This window comes from Ursus arctos, unplaced genomic scaffold, assembly GCF_023065955.2.
Source record: "Ursus arctos isolate Adak ecotype North America unplaced genomic scaffold, UrsArc2.0 scaffold_1, whole genome shotgun sequence".
Taxonomy (NCBI): Eukaryota; Metazoa; Chordata; class Mammalia; order Carnivora; family Ursidae; genus Ursus; species Ursus arctos.
The window spans coordinates 47,537,401-47,556,876 of NW_026622763.1; the positions used below are offsets into that span (position 1 = coordinate 47,537,401).

Here is a 19,476-nt window from a genome sequence, read left to right on the forward strand (position 1 = left end):
AACTAAGATTATTGGCAAGCTAAATTTATCCGACCTTTAGGTAAAACATTTAACACCTTATCTGAAGAAGGTAATAGCATAATTTGGAATTAATAGGATATGTAGCTGAGTGAATTCTTAGAGATTATATAATCCAATCCCTTCCTTTCATAAATTAGGAAACTGAAAAGGAGGATAGAAATTATGAATTGTTAAATTACTAGAGAAATAATTGCTTTTCATGTATTCTTTTGGCTTAATTCTGAATCTTTAATAGAAGAAATAGATAATATTTTTGTAATATTCTAAAATTTCTAATCAGGGGAAACTTTTGGAAAATTAGAACCTAAAACATTTGCTAACATAAAGTGGATTTGGTGATTTAACTTTAAGATGTAAATATATTTGAAATCATTTTTTCAAAGTTGGTAGTCTCTAAAACTGGTTAAAAGATATGATTAAATAAAGTAAAATGTTGAAAAAATATTGAGTAAAATTATATCTCTTGAAAATTAATTTTGTAATGAAAAATATTCCTACAAAGTCTGGATAGTTTCATTGGTTAATTCTCTTCCATATATAAAGAAAGACATAATACCAGTTTTACAAAAACTCTTTCACTCTTTTATGAGGACAGCATATGTCTCAAAATAAACCATGACTGAGTCATTAACAGAAAGAAAAATTATAAGTCAATATCCCTCATGAACATAGAGGGAAAAACTTTTAACAAAATCTTAGCTAATTGAATTTAGCATTACATAAAAAAGTAAAACATTATGACTGAGTGGGATTTATCCTAGAAATGAAAAGCTAATTTAGCATTCAAAAATGACTTGCTATGGTTAGCTGTATTTATAGAATTAAAGAGAAAAATATATGATCATTTCAATAAATGCATAAAAAGCATTCCACTGAATTCAATACCTATTTATGGATTAAAAATTAAAACTGCCAGAAAACAGAATAGATGGAGGTGTCCTTAATCTTATAAAGGGAACCTATGAAAAACCTATAACTAACACCATATAAAATAGTGAAATATTAAATGCTTTTCCTATGATGGGGACAAAGCAAAGAAAGTCACTTTTACCACTTCTACATTTTGTGGAAGCTCAAGCTAGTAAAATAAAGGAAGAAATAATAATAAAAGGCTTGCAGATAAGAAATGAACAAGTAACAAAATCATGAATGTTTACTTAGATATCTTAGAGTCTAAAGAATAGCTTTTAAAATTAATTTAGGGAGATACGTTAACAAGTGTACAAAAATCAATTTTTCTATATATCAAATGATTAGAAAATGAGAATTTTTAAAGTCACAATTATATACATGCAAAAGCATACTTAGAAAGAATTTAACAAAAGATGTGAAAGGGCTATAAACTAAAAGCTATGAAGTATCACTGAAAGGAATTAAGGAAGACCCAAGTAAGTAGAAAGATATATTACGTCTATGGATTAGAAGTCTGAAGAGTGTTAAGATGTCAGTGCTCTCCAAGTTAGTTTACAGATTCAACACAATCTCAGTCATAATCTTAGCAGATTTGTTTGTAGAAATTTATGAGTCTAAAATTTGTTTGGAAATGCAAAAGACCTGACGTAGATTAGCCAAAACAATTTTGCAGAAGAAGAAGGTTATGAAATTCATACTACCTGATTGCAAGATTTACTTAAAGGTACAATAATTAAGGCAGAGTGGTATTAGCATAAAGATAGACAAATATATCAATGGAATATAATGTAGAATCCAGAAATAGACCTACACATATATGGCCACCTGATATTTGAACAAGGTTCCAAGGTAATTCCATTGAAAAAAGAACATCCATTTCAAGAAATAGTTCTGAAACAATTGGATAAGTGGATGGGAAAAAATAAGCCCCAACTCAGCTGCACATCATATGTAAAAACTAATGCAAGATGTATGATAAACCTAAATTTAAAAGCCAACTACTTTGAAGCTTCGAGAAGAAAATACAGAGGAATGTATTTAAAACCTTTGGGATATATAGGACACAAAGCACAAACCATAGAGCAATATAATTAATAAATTAGACTACACCTGCTCTTTGAAAGACACCATTAAAAAAAAATGAAAAAGTAAGCACAGGCTGGTAGAAAAATATTCTCAATACATATATCAGACAAAGAACTCAATACACACATCAAAGGAATGACTGGTATGACTGAATGTATAAATAATTCCTATAACTCACCAAGAAAAACAAACAGGCAAATAAAAAAAGGGGGCAAAAGACTTGAACAGCTACTTCATTAAAGAAGATTAATATAATCCTGGTTTGAGAAAGCATACTAAAATGATAAATTTAGTATTCAAGTATTGACTTCTAAATGCTTTTGTTTTGATGTAATTTTTTTCAAATTGTACTCTTATTGGAAATATCTAAACCAATGATTTTCAAATGCCGACTGCGTGTTAGAATCACTTAGGAGCCTTTGAAACACCGGTGCTCAGGCTCCATCCCTGACCAGAGTCACTGGGGGAAGGGTCCTGAGGATGTCAGTATTATTTGAAAGTTTTGGTGATTGTAATGTGCAGTCGAGTGAGAACCAACGCGCTGATCCCCTCATGATGTGTTGCACTTCTGAGTTCAGGTTTGAGAGGAGCCTGCATCAACTGTGCTGAATCTGTACCATGAAAATCCGATTTCCTACTGTCAACTTCATGAACATATATTAGGTGTTCTACAACAGGAACCTACAGGGAGCCGGTAATACCAACCGTTCGCTAGAGAGGGACTGTTGTTTTAAGGATCATGGAAAAGCCTTTGTGGTGTTGAGGCTGCAAAATTGGCAACCAACGTCTCATTTAATGGTTTATTTACCTGACATTTTGATCAATTTATCTTTCTTACTCTGATGATGTAGACAGCAGGATCCTTCTAAATTTGGATCAAATATGTTAAGCATAGCCTATTACCTCAGTAACCAGTGCTGCCAACTGTGTTTTATTGGAGGTTGATGGTGTGAGCCAAAGGTGGCTTGTTGTAACAACAGTGGCAGGAATAAGTTATTGGGCTTAAATTGAGGCTATTTGTTTTAGTTGCAAGATGTCATTTCCTCCTATCTCCATTTACAGACTTATCAAGTCACCTTTAAGTCACACTGTCACACTTGTATAATGTCAGTGATTCCACCATTAAATATTTTTCTCTCACATGGCAAAACTTCATGGCTGTTATTTAGAATTGGCCTAATCGTAATTTTGACATTCAAGCTCTTCTCATTTCCATTCCATCCTCTGCATGAGTTTTTTCCTCCCTTCTTTTTCTTGCCTAAAAAATTTTAATGAAAACACTTTCTTAACCTCTTCACTACCTCTCCATTACTTTTTTCTCTTATTAAGAATGTTGCTCTGGTTAAAATTATATTTAAGCTGTATTCCTTCTTCTTTCCCTCTGTCCTTCTCTTCTTTCCTCTCCTCTTCCCTCCCATCCCCTCAAATATTTATCAAGAACTGCTTGATGAGGCTCATGCAAGAGTTAATTGGAGTTTTTACCTTAGAATGGAACTCAGCAGTTTTAAAAGCAATTACTGTTAGAAATATAGGCAAAATAGGCAAAAAATAGGCAAAAGAGACTGCAGTGAACTACATACCTAGAAATCAAACTTGATGAATATGGTATATGGAAACCTAGCCAACCTTCTTCTAGGTGAAGGGAAGGAAGAGTGGGGGTGGCAGGTGGAGAGGGGGGAGCAAGTCATGCCTGAGTTTGCATGCGTGGCAAATACGACTTTTAATAAATCATCAGGGGGGATACATCTTCCTCAATCTTAGATGGTATAGTCTATGCCTTATTTATAAACAAATTATAAATTCCTAGGTTCCTGATATATTACACTAAGAGGGTTGGATTCAATTCTCTTCTAGCTCTAGCAATTTGTAATGCTATGTGCAGGGCCTTATTTAGACCAGAATTCATTTGGTAACCTCTTTACCAAGGTTTGCCACCAGAGGACAGGAGAAACTATGGTTTAATTCTGTGTAATTTCTAATCATAGGAGGAACAGCTGTTCAAGAAAGTTATTCCAAAGTAAGTCAGTATGAGGGGTTCAAATCAGAGATCTGTCCAGGAAGTAGGACCATCTCCAAAGAGTAGGAAGTAGGCCTTGACAGTTCCCACCATTTAATAATATACTTGCCCAGCTTTTATCGTATTTGATTCCTACACATCCTTCAGACTCAGATCACTTCCTCTGTGGGCCTGCCTTGGAACCATTCCTCTGAATTTCCTACACATAACATGTAACACATGGAATTACAATAATAATTTCTCATGTACTTTTCTGACTCTTCCCCTGGACTGGGATCAGAGATCATATTTTTCAGCTCTGAAACACCAGCATGTAATAAAGTATGAAACACATTGTAAATGCACAATAATTTTCTTAAAATCAAATGAATGAGTATCCAGATATTTTGTCTTAGTGGTATAACCATCCATAGTTATCTGCTGGTGGTGGCTTCAGTACAGAGCCAAGCACTTCATGGCCCTTTGCAGTATAAACTCTCAGTCATTGATGTTGGCAGAGTTTTTCTACACATTTTTCTAATGCAACTTCTCTCAGGTTTCAAAGTTTATAATTAAAGTTTTATATTTTATGGCTAAAGTTTTTATCGTGTGTTTTAAAATGTGACATTATTATAACACTTTTTAAAGTAGATGTCATACATTTAAAATATAAAATATATATATGTATCTCCTTACATATATGTTAAATATATAGTTATGTTTAGAAACAGTATGGATTAATGTAAAGAGCACCAGTTCCTTTGGTCACCAGCTATTTGGACTCAAGCAAACCTTTCCATTTTAGTTGTAAAATAGTTGCAGCGAAATCTGATCCCTTTATTGGGTGGAATGTGACAAAGCTTGCCTCATATAATGAATTTGGAATAGTTTGAAAACTATAATGACACACAGTATTAATAAAATGGCACTGTCTCATGATCTTTTCTGGATCCTTAAAGATTTAGAACAATACTGGAAAGCATCTTGCTCCCTGAATAGTACAGATATGTGCTTGATAAACCTTGTTTATCGACACATTGCAGTTTTCCTTAAATAGCATGTGGTAAACGTGTGTTCTCAGGGGATGCTCAGGGGATCCTGTAGGAAGCTAAGGCAGTTGAAATTCTAGACTCTTATTTTTTCGAAACCCTTTCTTGCCTTCCACCGTCTCATCATGCACACACTCCTATATGGCCTACGTTACCCATCAGAAACCATTACCCAGTCAGCTGCCCAACCTAGAAGCCTTTGCTTTGTCTCCCTTCCCACCCACGTGCTGCCAGTCACTTGTTCCTTTAAAGTGTCTGTCCTCTCATCTCCCCCTCTCCATGTGCACTGTTGCTGTTCTAAGGCCAGCCCTCCACGTCTCTTTCCTGCACTATTGCCATAGCTTCTACTTGGCCATCATTTGTGCTTCACGCCTCTCACACATGTGTAAAACCTTCACCTCACTAGTTTCTGGGAATTAAAAGCCCCATCTTCTTTACCTGGCCCCAAAAGTTTCTCAAAGGAGGTGGTTGGTCCCCTTTTTAGTTTTTCACCCTCATCTTCCTCCAGATCATCAGCATTCATATTGATAGTCTCACTATCATCATCGTCATCATCCCCACCACCAGCACAGTAACAGCTTACCATATGGCAAACACTGTGCTGAGAACAAGAGTCTTGTCAATTCGTCTTCAGCACAGTCAAGTTTGGTGGTGATGTGGAGGAGAAAATTGAGGCTTTAGAAAGTTCAGTAGAGGGGCGCCTGGGTGGCACAGCGGTTAAGCGTCTGCCTTCGGCTCAGGGCATGATCCCGGCATTGTGGGATCGAGCCCCACATCAGGCTCCTCCGCTATGAGCCTGCTTCTTCCTCTCCCACTCCCCCTGCTTGTGTTCCCTCTCTCGCTGGCTGTCTCTGTCTCTGTGGAATAAATAAATAAAAAATCTTTAAAAAACAAAACAAAACAAAAGAAAGTTCAGTAGAAGCTAGGAAGCAGGACCCCAACTTGGGACCCCTGGGACTTCAGAGCCAGAACTTTACACCAGTACTTCCTTGCCATTCTCCTGAAGAGCAGGCACCTTTACTCCCCGTGTGTTCATCCATCTGTCCCAAATACTCTTTCTCTTTAATACCTACCAGCTTCCAACTCATCCCTTAAGATGTTGCCCAAATTCCACCTTTCTCATGGCAGAGGAGTTGTGGAAGATTCTAAAAGGCCACAATCCTAGGAAATAACATAATTGAAATTGAAATTGAAAATGAGACCACACAACCATAGCTTTTCTTTCATCAAAATAGTTGCTTTGATGGACACCTCTAGAACAGGCTTGGAAATTTATCCAAGACAACTTGCACATTGCACTTTGCAGCCTAATCTCAGGTTTCTTGGAAGATGACGTTTAAAAGAGTTCTATCATCCCATCTCCCAAATTTTCCATCCTGCAAATGCAGAAATAATTGGAAGGAGGACAGTTTATAAACATTCATTTATATTCTTGGGGAACATAGTCCAGGTAAAGCAAAGATACCCAGTTTCTTAGTTCTCTCTTGCAGGATGCAGCTGTTAAGTCAAAACAGGTTGGTTCCCTACAAGGAGACTCTAAGCCTCTAGTGGCTTCTGCTAATTGCCATGGACTGGAATTGAAATAGATGCACGGTGGGAAGTCCAGTTATCTTTTCATCAGCAGAAACCTAACACTGTTGTTCCCGAGAAGATGCTAATAAAGTTCAGCTAGGTTTTGAAAGCTCTCTGAATGCCTGGGCAGGCCATTTTGTGTAAGACTGTGCAGCTCTTTATGAAGAAAGTTCTTTAGCATCAAATGAAAATTCTGCTTCCCAGAAATAGTTGATTTAATTACTGCAAATGATAGTATTAATGTTGTGGTGGGAAAGCAAATAGAAAACTGAGGAGTGAAAGCACATAAAACAATAGTGTAAATAATGGTTCTTAGTTGAGGGTAGGCAGCAGAATAACTTGGGAAAAGGTTTCCAAATACGTATCATGACAGATTTCCCATTTCCCTTAGATTCTAACTCAGTACACCTGCAACGTTGCCAGATATTGAATTATTTTTCCCAAAAGCTTTTCAAGTAATTCTGGTGTACTTATACTGGATTATAAATGTGAGCAATGGTTTCAAACCATGTTACTAGTCTTACACAGCCTTAACTGTTCATCCTCTTATATGAAGACACAATACAATATTACTGTCTGACATGCAAATTCAAATTTCTAGTCAGAGGCTTAGGACACATGACCTAGGAGCTTAGATCCTATTATAAAGTGTTCTTCCCCTTCTGGAATTAAACAGGAACCTTGGCCAATTTATAATGGTGTTTCAAACTAGTTTTGGAAACTGAAACCTTTTTTTTCCCCTAACAAAAGTAGTCCTGACTATAAAAATAGATGGAAGATGAGATCCCTTGGATGAAGTGAGGGCTGCATAACTGCCTCCCACTTTCTCTGGGCTTTGCGTGACTTCCTTGATTCCCTTGGGGCTCCATAGTTATTACCACTGGTAGTATAACCATCCCGTTTCACAGATGAGGCAACTAAGAGACTTGCCTTGGAAACCATTGTTAGACTGTGAGTCTTCCCTGCCAGTCGAATGCACTTTCCATTACTGCATTTATTTACTTTTGCTGGGAGACGGTATTAAGAGATACGGGCTGCTGTTATCCTCATTAACATTTTGAACAACATGCCATTCCTAATCTTGGACTTATGATTGCTAAAATAAATGGAAAAATACATGTAAAATTAAATTAGTTTTATTATCCCATTAAAGGAACAATTTGATTTTGTCAGTTGGGAAAAATCTAATAAAATCAGATGTTATATTAATTAAGTAGAGTAATATAATGAAACCTCAAAATGGTAAAATTGGATCTGGGTGGGGCCCTGTGGAGGAGGCGAAATGTTATCTCATCATATGAAATCTCATGGGGATTTCTCTACATTCAATGGCAGAATGTAGAAATTAGTTGAGTCTCTTCCCCTCTCGTCAAAAAAGACTAAGAGGCGTTACAAATGGCAATTATCATGGTAGGAAAAAAACAAACCATTTAATTCAATGTGACCTCCTTACTTCAGCAACTACTGGGCTTATCTTAAAAACTTCCAAGGAGAGGCTGATTCAATTTAAATTGTTAGGAAACTTGCACATTTCATTATTTTTTTCACATTTCATTTTTAAATACACCTATTTACTAGTTAAATCATAGAATGTGTTGATTTACATACATTTTATTTAGGTTGAATAGCTCTAAGCCATATAATACTGTAGACACTTTATTTGAAAAAGGAAAAAAAAAAAAAGGATAATGTGAATCTCTACTGCCAACCCTTCCCCAAAAAGCTAATAATGCCTTATTTTCTGCGGCTGGCAGAATACAGAATATTGCATTTCAAAATTCAATTTTCTTTATTTTGTGATAGCGTTAAAGCATATTTGAAAGGAACATATGTAACTTAATGGGATGCCACCTATTACATCACTAATGACATTTCCTAAAGAGCAAAACTTGAATAAAAATACAAAATAAATATTGAATGTTTTTGAATAGCAGGTGACATTGGGCAGAAAGATAGCTTTTCTGTCACCAACATTGAATGTAATTTTTAAAGGGAAACATTTTAGATGGAGAAGAACTTCTGAGGCATTTGAATACTAAATCCTGCATTTATTGGGAGATGCAAGATGATGAGATAAATAGATATCACAAAATAAAAGGAGAATGGACTTGGTGCTGCTAAGTAATTCACTGAGGAGGGTAGAATAAGCTACTTGGTAGGATTAAAGATTGCCACTGAAGGCTTCTGTGCAATATGAGGGAGAGTCTTCTCTTAAATCATCAAACAAATTAAAAATAGCAAAATTTTGGTGAAGACAATCCATCTGTTCCAAAGCATTAAACAGAGATGGAGGAAATCTCTAGGAAGGCTCCTGGGGTTCAGGAGTAGGATGGTCACACTGCAGCTGACTCTCCTCTGGGCCTCACTCAAGTTTATTGTGCCTGACCCAGACACACTTGAAGGTAATATCCAGAATTAGAGAGTGAAAATACCTGGGATCAATATTGTCGAGGTAACCAGGATTCCAGTGCTCAATAACAAGGGAAGACAGAGTCAAACTGACCCTGTAGCCATGGTTCCCAACTCTGGCTACACAATAAAATTGCCCGGGGAGCTTTGGGGAAAAAAAAAAAATCCCACCACCTGGGCCCCACCCAGGTCATTTAAATCAAAGTCCTTGAGGGGATGATTCATAGGCATTATAAGGATTTGTTAAAAACTCTGCAGGTGATTTAATGTGCAGCCAGCCTTGAGAACTTCTGTTCTATAATAAGAATATAATAGCAATACTTCCCATAGAAACAGAGTGAGCCATCTCCCTAATAAAACCGTAAACTGATACTTGGCAAATTTGAAGTCTGTAAATATAAGAGAAAGACAGGGGTGTCTTGTCCCTTAAGGGAGAATGCATCTGTTTCTTTTGTGGACAAAATAATTTCCTAGAGTGTAAATTATCTTAAAAAAAAAACACAACAATTCTGTAAGAGACATTTCCAAGAATATATCAGCTTTTTGGCTGGCAGGAAGAAGTCACAATCTGGTTACAGAGAGAGCCAATATATTATATAAGAACATCTTGTCATAGACTTAATTCTGTGATTCTGGTGTGCCCATGAATATTTTTGATGGTGAAGACAAGTCTTAAATTATTTTGTCCTAGCACATAAGCATTGAATACGAGGAATTTGAGATTTTGTCTGTTAGGCATTCTAGTTCTTCTATTTGCAAGTCAGAGAACAAATTCAGATGTATAGACCTTCATAGTTTTATTCAGCAGAAAGCAGAGGGAAAAAAAATGTCAATGAACAACCACTGATGGGACCCAGGTGATTTTCAGTGATTTCGTGCCATTTCACTTTTTCAATGTCAGTTTGAATAACAGTCATGCCTATAGGAAGCGACTACCCTAAAAATAAGAAGAACCACCATCAAGAGTATCTGCTGCAGATGATGTGAATTAATTAGCTTGCTGATGCCACCTTGAGTGAGGTCAACCAAATACTTCAAGGCATAATGGGGGGGGGCAACATAAATATCTTATGCATGAATAAGACCCAGAAATGGGAAATTCTCAGTGATTGTACAATGAAGGGGGTTGTGTGGTAGTTGTAGGAAATTTGGTTATTTACAAAAGAACCCTAGTCAGAGATCAGAGGTGTAAAAAGCAAAGTCCAGCCACCTAGGAAAAGGCAATGACCAGGTGAGATATCAAGAGAACAACCCCAAGAGAAGAGATTCTGGAAATAGCTCCGGTCTGAGGGGGATACCGTCATATTAAGGAGGGATCCAAGCAGAAGCTTGGATCTATAGACTGAGCTATTGTGGAGGAAATGGGTATAATATCAGCTAACTAGGACCACAGGACTGAGTCATTAGTCTGTAGCTGTACTCCACTGATAGCCTCCAAGCCCCAGTAGAAGGTTTGAGGAAGGCTGTTCAAATACTTGCTGCTCCAGCTTGGATTTATCCTTGGGACTGGAGCCAGACTGGTGTGCAGGTTGGGCTAAATGGTTGATTTAAGTCTTGGGGGCTACAGAGATACTGAAGAAATGAGTCAATAGCTGATCAGAAGTTGCTCCCAGTGAACATGATCCAGATCCTGCCACTTCCAGAAATTGTCAGTAGTGGTACACCAAGAAAATGAACCCATTGTCACCTACCAAAATAATTTACTTCTTTCCTCTCCTACTCTCCTCTTTGCTAATGGAGATGGGACACCAGATATAATTGGGAGACGAAGGTTCTCTTTAAAGCTCTCAGACTTTGATCTAGGCTCTAAGCAGAGGTTTTTAGTTGGAGTGCATCATCTTTGGAGCTTTTTCAAGCTAAACATACCACTACCTTCTCTTCATCTCCATATTTTTCTGGAAATTCTAATTATGTTCTCTCCCTCTATCTTTCAACCTCCCTACCCAGGTTCTGGACAAAATGCAGAAATCTTCCCTGTTTCGGATCCTTGTTTGGTATCATTCGTGACACTTGTAATTATGTATTTCATATATTCCCTGCTAGGATATGAGCCATGCTACTTATTTCTATGAGAAGAATCTGTTTTTGAAGTGGAGAAAGCATTTAGTAAACATCTAAGAGAATGAGTGCGAGAATTCACTTGCTCATCTATTTATGTTTAATTCAACATATTCATGGACCTTCCCTCCTGCTTTAAGAACCATTACCAAAGAGAATGTCCAAAAAGTCTTTTTATTTATTTTTTAATTATGTTACCTCTTGACCATTATTCTCATTTTAAATGACTCTAGATTTGGAGGATGAAACAGGTCTATATTTATTTTGAAATATACTACAAAAGGTGCTTTTAGACAAAATTTCTCACCTCTCACCTCAAATTATTAAAGAGAGAGGAATATGGCTATAATGTGAAGGAATCTGGTTGATGGCCTCTCAGAGATGGCAGTATTCTTTGTCCTATTATCCACTATCATGAGCATGGCTGTATCACAGAAGTTATGTCTCCTCAGCACACACCAGTACTATGCAGATGAGTGAGTGAACTGGATAACAGTACATTTATGTGACAATTTTATTTATAGTTCCATGGTTACTGTATTATGATCATTTTTTAACTTTGTGAACTCCCTGGAACTTGTTTCTTGTTTTTTCATTATAGCTCACTTATTATTCAGAAACTTTTACATAATAGTTCCACTGCTTTGATAAGACTTGGAATTACCTTATAATATTGGATTTTAGGCCGAATAAATCAGTTGATGAAGAACACTTGTGTGAATCATGGGACTAACTGATGAAAGAATAATGAATGCTCTTACACCCACTGCTGGTTGCTTTAATGATAGCTTTCATTAGGTAGGTGTAATTTTGCTGAGGCTCAGTCTGGATTAACCTGATCTAACAGATTTTTATGGCAAATGTGAGCTTTCAAAGTTTCCTCTTTTTAGAAGATCAATGACATATGAGCATTGTCCTCCCAACTACCATTACATTTTTTGGCTCTTTGTCTATGAGAACTTAATCCCCGTTGCTCCTTTTAATTACAGTTTTTAAATTTATTTTCTACCCTACTATGAATGGACTGTAATTTCTATAAGAAAGGCGTGTTGTCTACTTTGTCTCAATTTTTGATATCTGACACCTAAAGCAGAGCCTAAGACAATGAAATCCTGCAATAAATACATACCTGTTGAATCATGTAACCTTAACTTCCATCCCACTTTGAGTAAGGTGAGGGTGAATCTGATTAGCAAGTGCATACATTTTAAAAGTAATTAAATATTGACTCTATCCTACAACCTTATCTGACTTGACTTTTTGGTCTCTGTAGAACTCCATATTCTTCATTAGTTTTATGCATATGATACTCTTCTGTGGCATTTGCACTGTCCAGGCAGACTACTATTGTTACTTTCCTGTGATCTTATTCTTCTCTTCTCCCCTTGGGTCCTACAAGTAAACTAGACCAGAAATCTCTCTTTTCTGTTCAGCAAGTTGTTCTTTCAAATTACTTCTATAAAAACTTTAACAGTCACCTAATTAAGGAAGCTTTTTCTCAAGGACAAAAGGATTGGGGATATGGAAAAATCTGAAAAAAGGCCAAGCCTCCCCCTGTCCTGCCCCAATCCCCCAAATATGGTGGCCTTTCACTTTATGGATGTATACTTCTTTTCAACTTGCTGATTTGCTTCTTTCAGCTCTCCTATTTAGAATGTAAACTCACTGGCACAAGAGTGTAATCCATTGTATTTCAAACTGGTCCAGGCAATTTTGATCCTCAACTCAGGGTAGAAACAATACAGTTTCAGTTGTCAGGGCTTTAGTATTATCTGTGGTAGGAAAGGTCATAGCAGAAACATTATGGATATGAATTTTTGAAACTTATATTGAGATGTATTATCGCTGTTTTAAAGTTGAATCATTTTAAAATCAAGTAGGATATAATTAAAATTACTTGGTCAATAAACATTTTTAAGTAGCTACTCTATCTTAAAAAACTTTGGGGTTTCTTTTGGAGAAAACAGCATAAAATAGTATAAAAGAGCATTAAAATTTAAAGGTAACAGACAGTATTTTAGTATATTTATTTGACTCAATATATTATTTTTTATCTTAATTCACAAAAATCAGCCATGCCAGAAGCAATTTATAACCCATACGATATTGATGGATATATCATAATACACTCATAACACACGAACCCTTCTGAAAAAGGCATACATTTCTGAGCCGAAGGTGAAACATTAATAAATATTTCTGTTAGTGATGGAGGTTTTTTTTGTGTTTTGTTTGCTTTATAATCATATATGTGACCTGTTACAAACCCTTCTAAGTACCAAGGTTTAATAAAGCAGATTTGGGCCACACCAAGATGTTCAAGGGCAGGGAGATTATGGGTGGCAAGAGTGGGGATCTGGAGGTGGAGGAGGGCATTGAAGGTAGCATGGATCTGTTGCATATTTCTCTCCTGACTGAAACTCATTATGAAACAAAGACATGGCAGAAAACAAAGCAACCAAAGGTCAATCTACACAGCCCTTACTTCTTTTCTTAAAAATAATGCTACTGAAGTAAAACTCATATTTGTTTAAAAAAAAATAATGCTACTGTATAAGACTTTTTAAAAAGATACATGATCATGAAAATAATTTAGCTTTCTACATTTCTCTTTTTGAAATTAGGGATTATTCTATCTCAGAAGATGCCGTGCTTTCAATGAGACACAAATCCACTGTGTAACAATTTGGAGGTCATCTCAACAAAATCTTTTAACATAATGTGGTATTTTTTTTTGCAGGCCTACATATGTCACCTCTTAATTCTCATTACATAGGGCAGGAGTTTAAGGCAATAAATGGACCAGAACACACCTCATGTTTTAGAGCCTTTATCCACTTGTCTGACTCTGTTCTAATTTATTCTAAATTGGATATAGAGTGAATAATATTATCCTTTATCATTATATTTCAGTATAATAATTTAATTTTTATAACTTACTACTCTGCATATATCATATGGCCAAATTTCCCCCTCCATTATTAGAGCTATCTTGCTGAATTAGAGTTAGACATGGCTCACATTCCAAAGACATCGCAGACTTTGTTCTAGTTAGAATTCTTATCTAAAACAAACAAGACATTCTACATATTCAATTTTAGTTGTGAAGTTAATCCAAAGTAAATAGCAAAATAAATTGTTGCCTTAGTGTGTACCTTTTAACAATGAATCCTCCATCTACCTCTGAATTATAAAGATTTCCAATGAAGTTGTATACAACAAAAATTTCAGGTCAGGAAAAAAGTTGAACTCACCAGTTCATCTACTGATTTAAAAATTTATAGTTTTAAGTCAAATGTACTTTGTTTTCTGTATCTTATACAGAAGAAGTTTGGCAGTTCTAAACTTTATCTGTTATTACAGAAGTCAGATTATCCCAAAATAATTTCTACATTTAGTTCAGAAACAGAACTGCCCTAATGAAGTATTTCCATATACAAGGTGTACTCTGCTATATTTCTGAAATAACTGTACCAACAGAATTTTTTTTTTTTTTTACATATTACTCCAGATGTGTAACTGCTGTTTAGATACTGCAGCTTTAATGCAGCCCTACTGAAGCGAGGGTCTCTCTCTTTCTTTTTTTATTTTGGGGATACTTTGAAGTAGTCTGTTTGCTAGTAGCAATTTGATGTGGGGACACTTTTATACATTATACATTTTTTTAAAAAATCATTATTTTCAGCATTTCATTACTAAGTGTTAGGCAAAATAGATATTTTCTCTCTAACTTTGAAAATAAATAGTTTCCACCAAATACTCCCTACTCCTCAACCATGGAAATTAGGAATGAGGTGGTTTAGTGGTGGAGTAAGGTCCCAGAGGGCAGAGCTGTGAACCACAGAGGATTAATCCCAGGCATTGAAGCCTAATGGAGTTTACTCAGTTGGATTTGACATTACTTAGGACCAGTTATTCCTGTCTTCCTTCCATTTTCTTCCTTTGGAATGGGAATGTCTACAGCTATTATCCTATGCTGCCTCACTATTTTATTTTGGGAGCAGATCACTTATTCTCTAATTTCACAAGTCTGCAGATAGAGAGGAATTTTGCCCCAGAATCGCTCATACTCAGAGCCTCATCCATACCTGACTTGAAATATTTAGATGATGAGATTTGGAGCTTTTGAGCTGATGGTTTTTAAGTGTGAGTTTTTACTTGGAGTTGATGTTGTGATTGTTTCGACTCTGGGGGATATTGGGATAGGGTGACTGTATTTTGCATGTGGGATAGATGTGAATCTTTGGGGACAAGAGGATGGGCTATAGTAGGCTGAATGATGTCAGATATGTCCATGCCCTAGTCCCTGAAACTTGTGATGGTTACTCTACAAGGCAAAAGGAACTTTTGGAAGTAATCAAGTTAAGAATTTTTAAATTAGGAGATTATCCTAGATTATCTGGGTGGCCTGACATAATCACAAGTGTCCATGTAACAGGGGCACAGGAGGAGTCACAGTTAGAGGAGAAAGTGATGTGATGATGAAGGCAGAGATTGGAATAATATGTCTTGAAGATGGAGGAAGTGACTACAAGCCAAGGAATACAAGTGGCAATTAGAATCTGGAAAGAGTGAAGGAACCAATTCCTCTCTAGAACCTCCAGAGAGAACGCAGCCCTGCTGACAGCTTACCTTTAGCCCCATGAAACTGATTTCAGACTTGTGACCTCCAGATTTCAAAGATACTAAATTCATGTTTTTTAGGCCACCGTGTAATAATTTCTTACAATAGCAATAGGAGTCTGTAAACTGAGGGTCCATGTGAAACTGCTTTATAATGATGGATTCTGGTAGAAAACTGATAATTCCTTGAATGTTAAATTCATACTTCTTGAAACAATTCAAACAAATACAAAAAATAAAACTTTGTAATGGGAGTGGGAGTTGGCCATGAAGTCAGTCAGGAATGTCTGTTGCACACATTACCGGGCAATGAAGAAAAGGAATTTTACAGTTTGGCAGGGATGTATTAACTAGTGTCCAAAAAACTGCATCAAAAAACATTTTTATCTTGGTTTTCCTGGATATTTTCCCTCCTGTCACCCACCCCCACTCCTCTAGAGCATTTCAAGTTGGACCCGCAGAGACACTTTTGAAGGTTAAAGGAAGTTCAAGGGCTTCAATTCTTAGTTTCCCTGCTGAGACAAAAGATACACTAATTAATGGCTTTTATGAAGACTTGGCTTTTACTGGAAATAAAACCAAATAATTCCTCTGAAGAGTTTATAACTAATTGCTATTTAGCATAATTTGATTTGAATTTCTCATGGAAAACAGTTGAATGGAAACAGAGTTGATTATTATGAATCCAAAAGTTTCTTCATCTTAAGATTAGTCACGCTAAAAGCCAGTATATCATTATATATTTTATTCTGCACACATTTTTTTGCTTTGCTCTACTCTACGTTTTGGAATGAAATGAGTCTTTGGAGGAACAAATAATTTATTTCATTAAGTAGTCTAAAACCTTTACTACCTAAAAGTTTCAGAAAAACAAGTTTCTCTAGATTGAAACATTTTCTGGATAGAATCTTTTCTTTTAATCAAAAAGCCAATATTGGGATGGGGGGATGTGTTTTATATATTATATATGTATATAAGCTTTGTGTGTGTGTATACATATATATAAGCACCTTATATATATTTGCATTTTTTAAATTTTAAGCATTGTTGAAAGGAAACGTCTATGTAAATCATACTTATTTGTGATTTTTAAATTATATATGTAATATAAATTAACTTTCTGTTAGGATTACTGTGTTTGCAATAAGACATTATTTCTTTGGGCCAAAGCATAAGGACACAAGAACAAGCTTGGTGAGATGTGTAAAACATGAGTACACATAAGGTCCAAGACAGGCCCAAGAAGGGTCACAGGTCTGGCTGTGACCTTTCTAAAAAGTAGCACAAAAAAATATATCATTACTTACATGATTTAGTATATATGGAGAAAAAGGTAAAATACAACTTGTTAGTACAAAGTAAAGAAGTTCCTTCAGAAGGCCCTGATAAAAACGGCATGTTTTAATGCAAGGAACAAAGTCCTCAACAGCATCTTTTTGTTTATTACTACAATGATTTTATAGGACTTTTTCAAATAAAGAGCTTTCATATTTGCTAATGGCATGAAGCCAAAGTAAAGTTTGAATAAAAACAATCTTAATCAGAATCTGCCAAGGCTTCAAATCCAAGACTTCCTAAAAGACTTTGAAATTGTACCGTTTTTAAGAGGCAATATGATGTTTAGAATAGGATTTGTATTTATTACATTCCTAGGTGAAATCTGTTGGTTGTATCATTAATCATCTTTTAATTAGATTGAAGTTCCTTCCTTCATTCATCTCTTTTTCTTCTTCCTTTCTCTTTTTTCTCCCTCTCTTTTTTCCTCCCTCTCTTCCTTCTTCCCTTCTTCTTTTCCTTCCTACTTTGTCCTTCTGTCCCTTGCTTTCTTCTCTTCTTACCTCTCTTCTGTCCTTTTTTCTTTTTTCTAACCCTTCCTTCCTTTTACTACCTAAGGGCACAAATCAAAGTTGAATCTAAAATGCTGAGCATATTTTCTGGGGCAAATATAAAAAAACTTCTTAAATGAGTCTCAAGTTATTGAAGAGGTGAGGGTAAAACCTTCACCTCTGAATTCAGAAGGCACTGTATTGAGATGTCATTAATATAGTTTGAAAACCTCTTGAAACATCTTATTCTCACTGGCTCCCCAATTGTACTGACCAGTCTTCAATGCAAACAGACTCTTGGACACTTAAGAAAGGGGATGGAAAAGAATTGAGGGGGGTGATCATAATCTACTCAAATGTTTCATATTGCATATGTAACAAGTGAGTTGAGAAATGTTTTGCTGCCTTATATTTTCTTGGTATTTTAGATTTATCACCAAAAGAATGAAAAGTTGTTTTCCCCTGCATGCTTTTGTGTTCTCATGTTCTAGATATTATTGTCCCATGGGTGGAAAGAACTTAGACTTATTCCATCCAAGAACATCTTCATCAATTAAAGACAGCAAATTAGTGAGCAGGGTGCCTTCTCCTCCATTTTCTAGGCAGTGTAATCGTAGGTTCTGCCACAATCTAAGAAAGAAGGAAAGAAGATATTGGACTTACTGTTAAACTAGTTGTATGTCTTCAGCCCTAGCTTTGATTTGTGCAAAAGCAAAGTAATAAGATATCTCCTACACTTTGAATGTTGTGGAGTAATGAGTCTTTATTGCCATACAAAATAGTAACGGAACTTTGTGGTATACTTCTGTGTTTGAAATCCAATCCACTGGTTTATAACTTTAAGGAATGTGTTTTATTCACTAATTTGAACAAAGTTTATGTTCAGTCTTTGAGGAGACAATCAGAGGCAGTTCAAGTTAGTAATAGTTATGCAGTTGAATGGATTTGGTTCCAAGGAATGACCAAAAGATCTTCACACTATTACTCCAGGCTTAGCAGTTATAAATTCTTAGGTAATGAGAGATATATTTGATTTTTTTACCTTTCCAGTCTCTCTCTTCTCTCTCCCTTCCTCCTCCCTCCCTCTGTTGCTAGTGCTTTATTGCTCTATCTCTTTCTCAATCTTTATTTCTATTTCTCTCTATTATACTCCTAACTCTTAAAAATGATAATATTTAATGGTTAATCTTTACCGAATGATTAATGTGCACTAAATATAAATCTTACATGTATTTTATATAGATTTGAAAGAATGGTAAAATGGAGAACAAAGGAATTGTTACACTTTAAAGTGTTATGAAAATAAACTTCAATATGCATTTTAAAGTGCTAACCACTCATGCAAGAAATACCCACTAAGGATATTCATGAGAGAAATGTTCACTAAGGTTATAGGTCTGACTAAACTAACTGGTCAGAATATTATTTCCTCAATACTTAATTTATCCCTCCTCCTCCTTGTTCAAGCATATCTTAGGTGCCTACTGTATAGAAAGAGTTACACTAATAGTTGTGGCTACAAAACAGAAGTGGGTTTTCATCCACAATAGCCTGTGGCCTATAATAGGTGTTGCATTTCCAGGCTGGAGCTCTGACTTCAGAAATCTCTGTTCTGAAACCAGTATATCTAATGTCAAGGTGACATCTGTCAACACAGACCTTCATATACTAAGACTTTACTGATTACTATCATTCAATAAGGTTCATAGCTCCAGCAGTTTGAACAACTCTAGATGTGGCAAACTTCTATGGCCATGACTGGGAGAAGCATTTGTATGGCCGTCACAGTCCAGATTTTTCATTAATTGAGATACCCTGAAGAGCAATGGTGCAGATAGTTTCATTAGGTGCATTATAGAACACAGTCAGCCACAGCTCCATGAAATTCTAGAAACACATGGGCCAGCAGGAATAGGACATACTA

At 35.9% G+C, this 19,476-nt stretch overlaps 1 protein-coding gene across 3 annotated transcripts in view; it reads left to right on the forward strand.

Annotated features, from left to right (window-relative positions):
- Positions 1 to 19,476, forward strand: part of B3GALT1 (beta-1,3-galactosyltransferase 1) — a 513,181-nt gene that overhangs the window by 75,675 nt on the left and 418,030 nt on the right. The window lies entirely within an intron of this gene.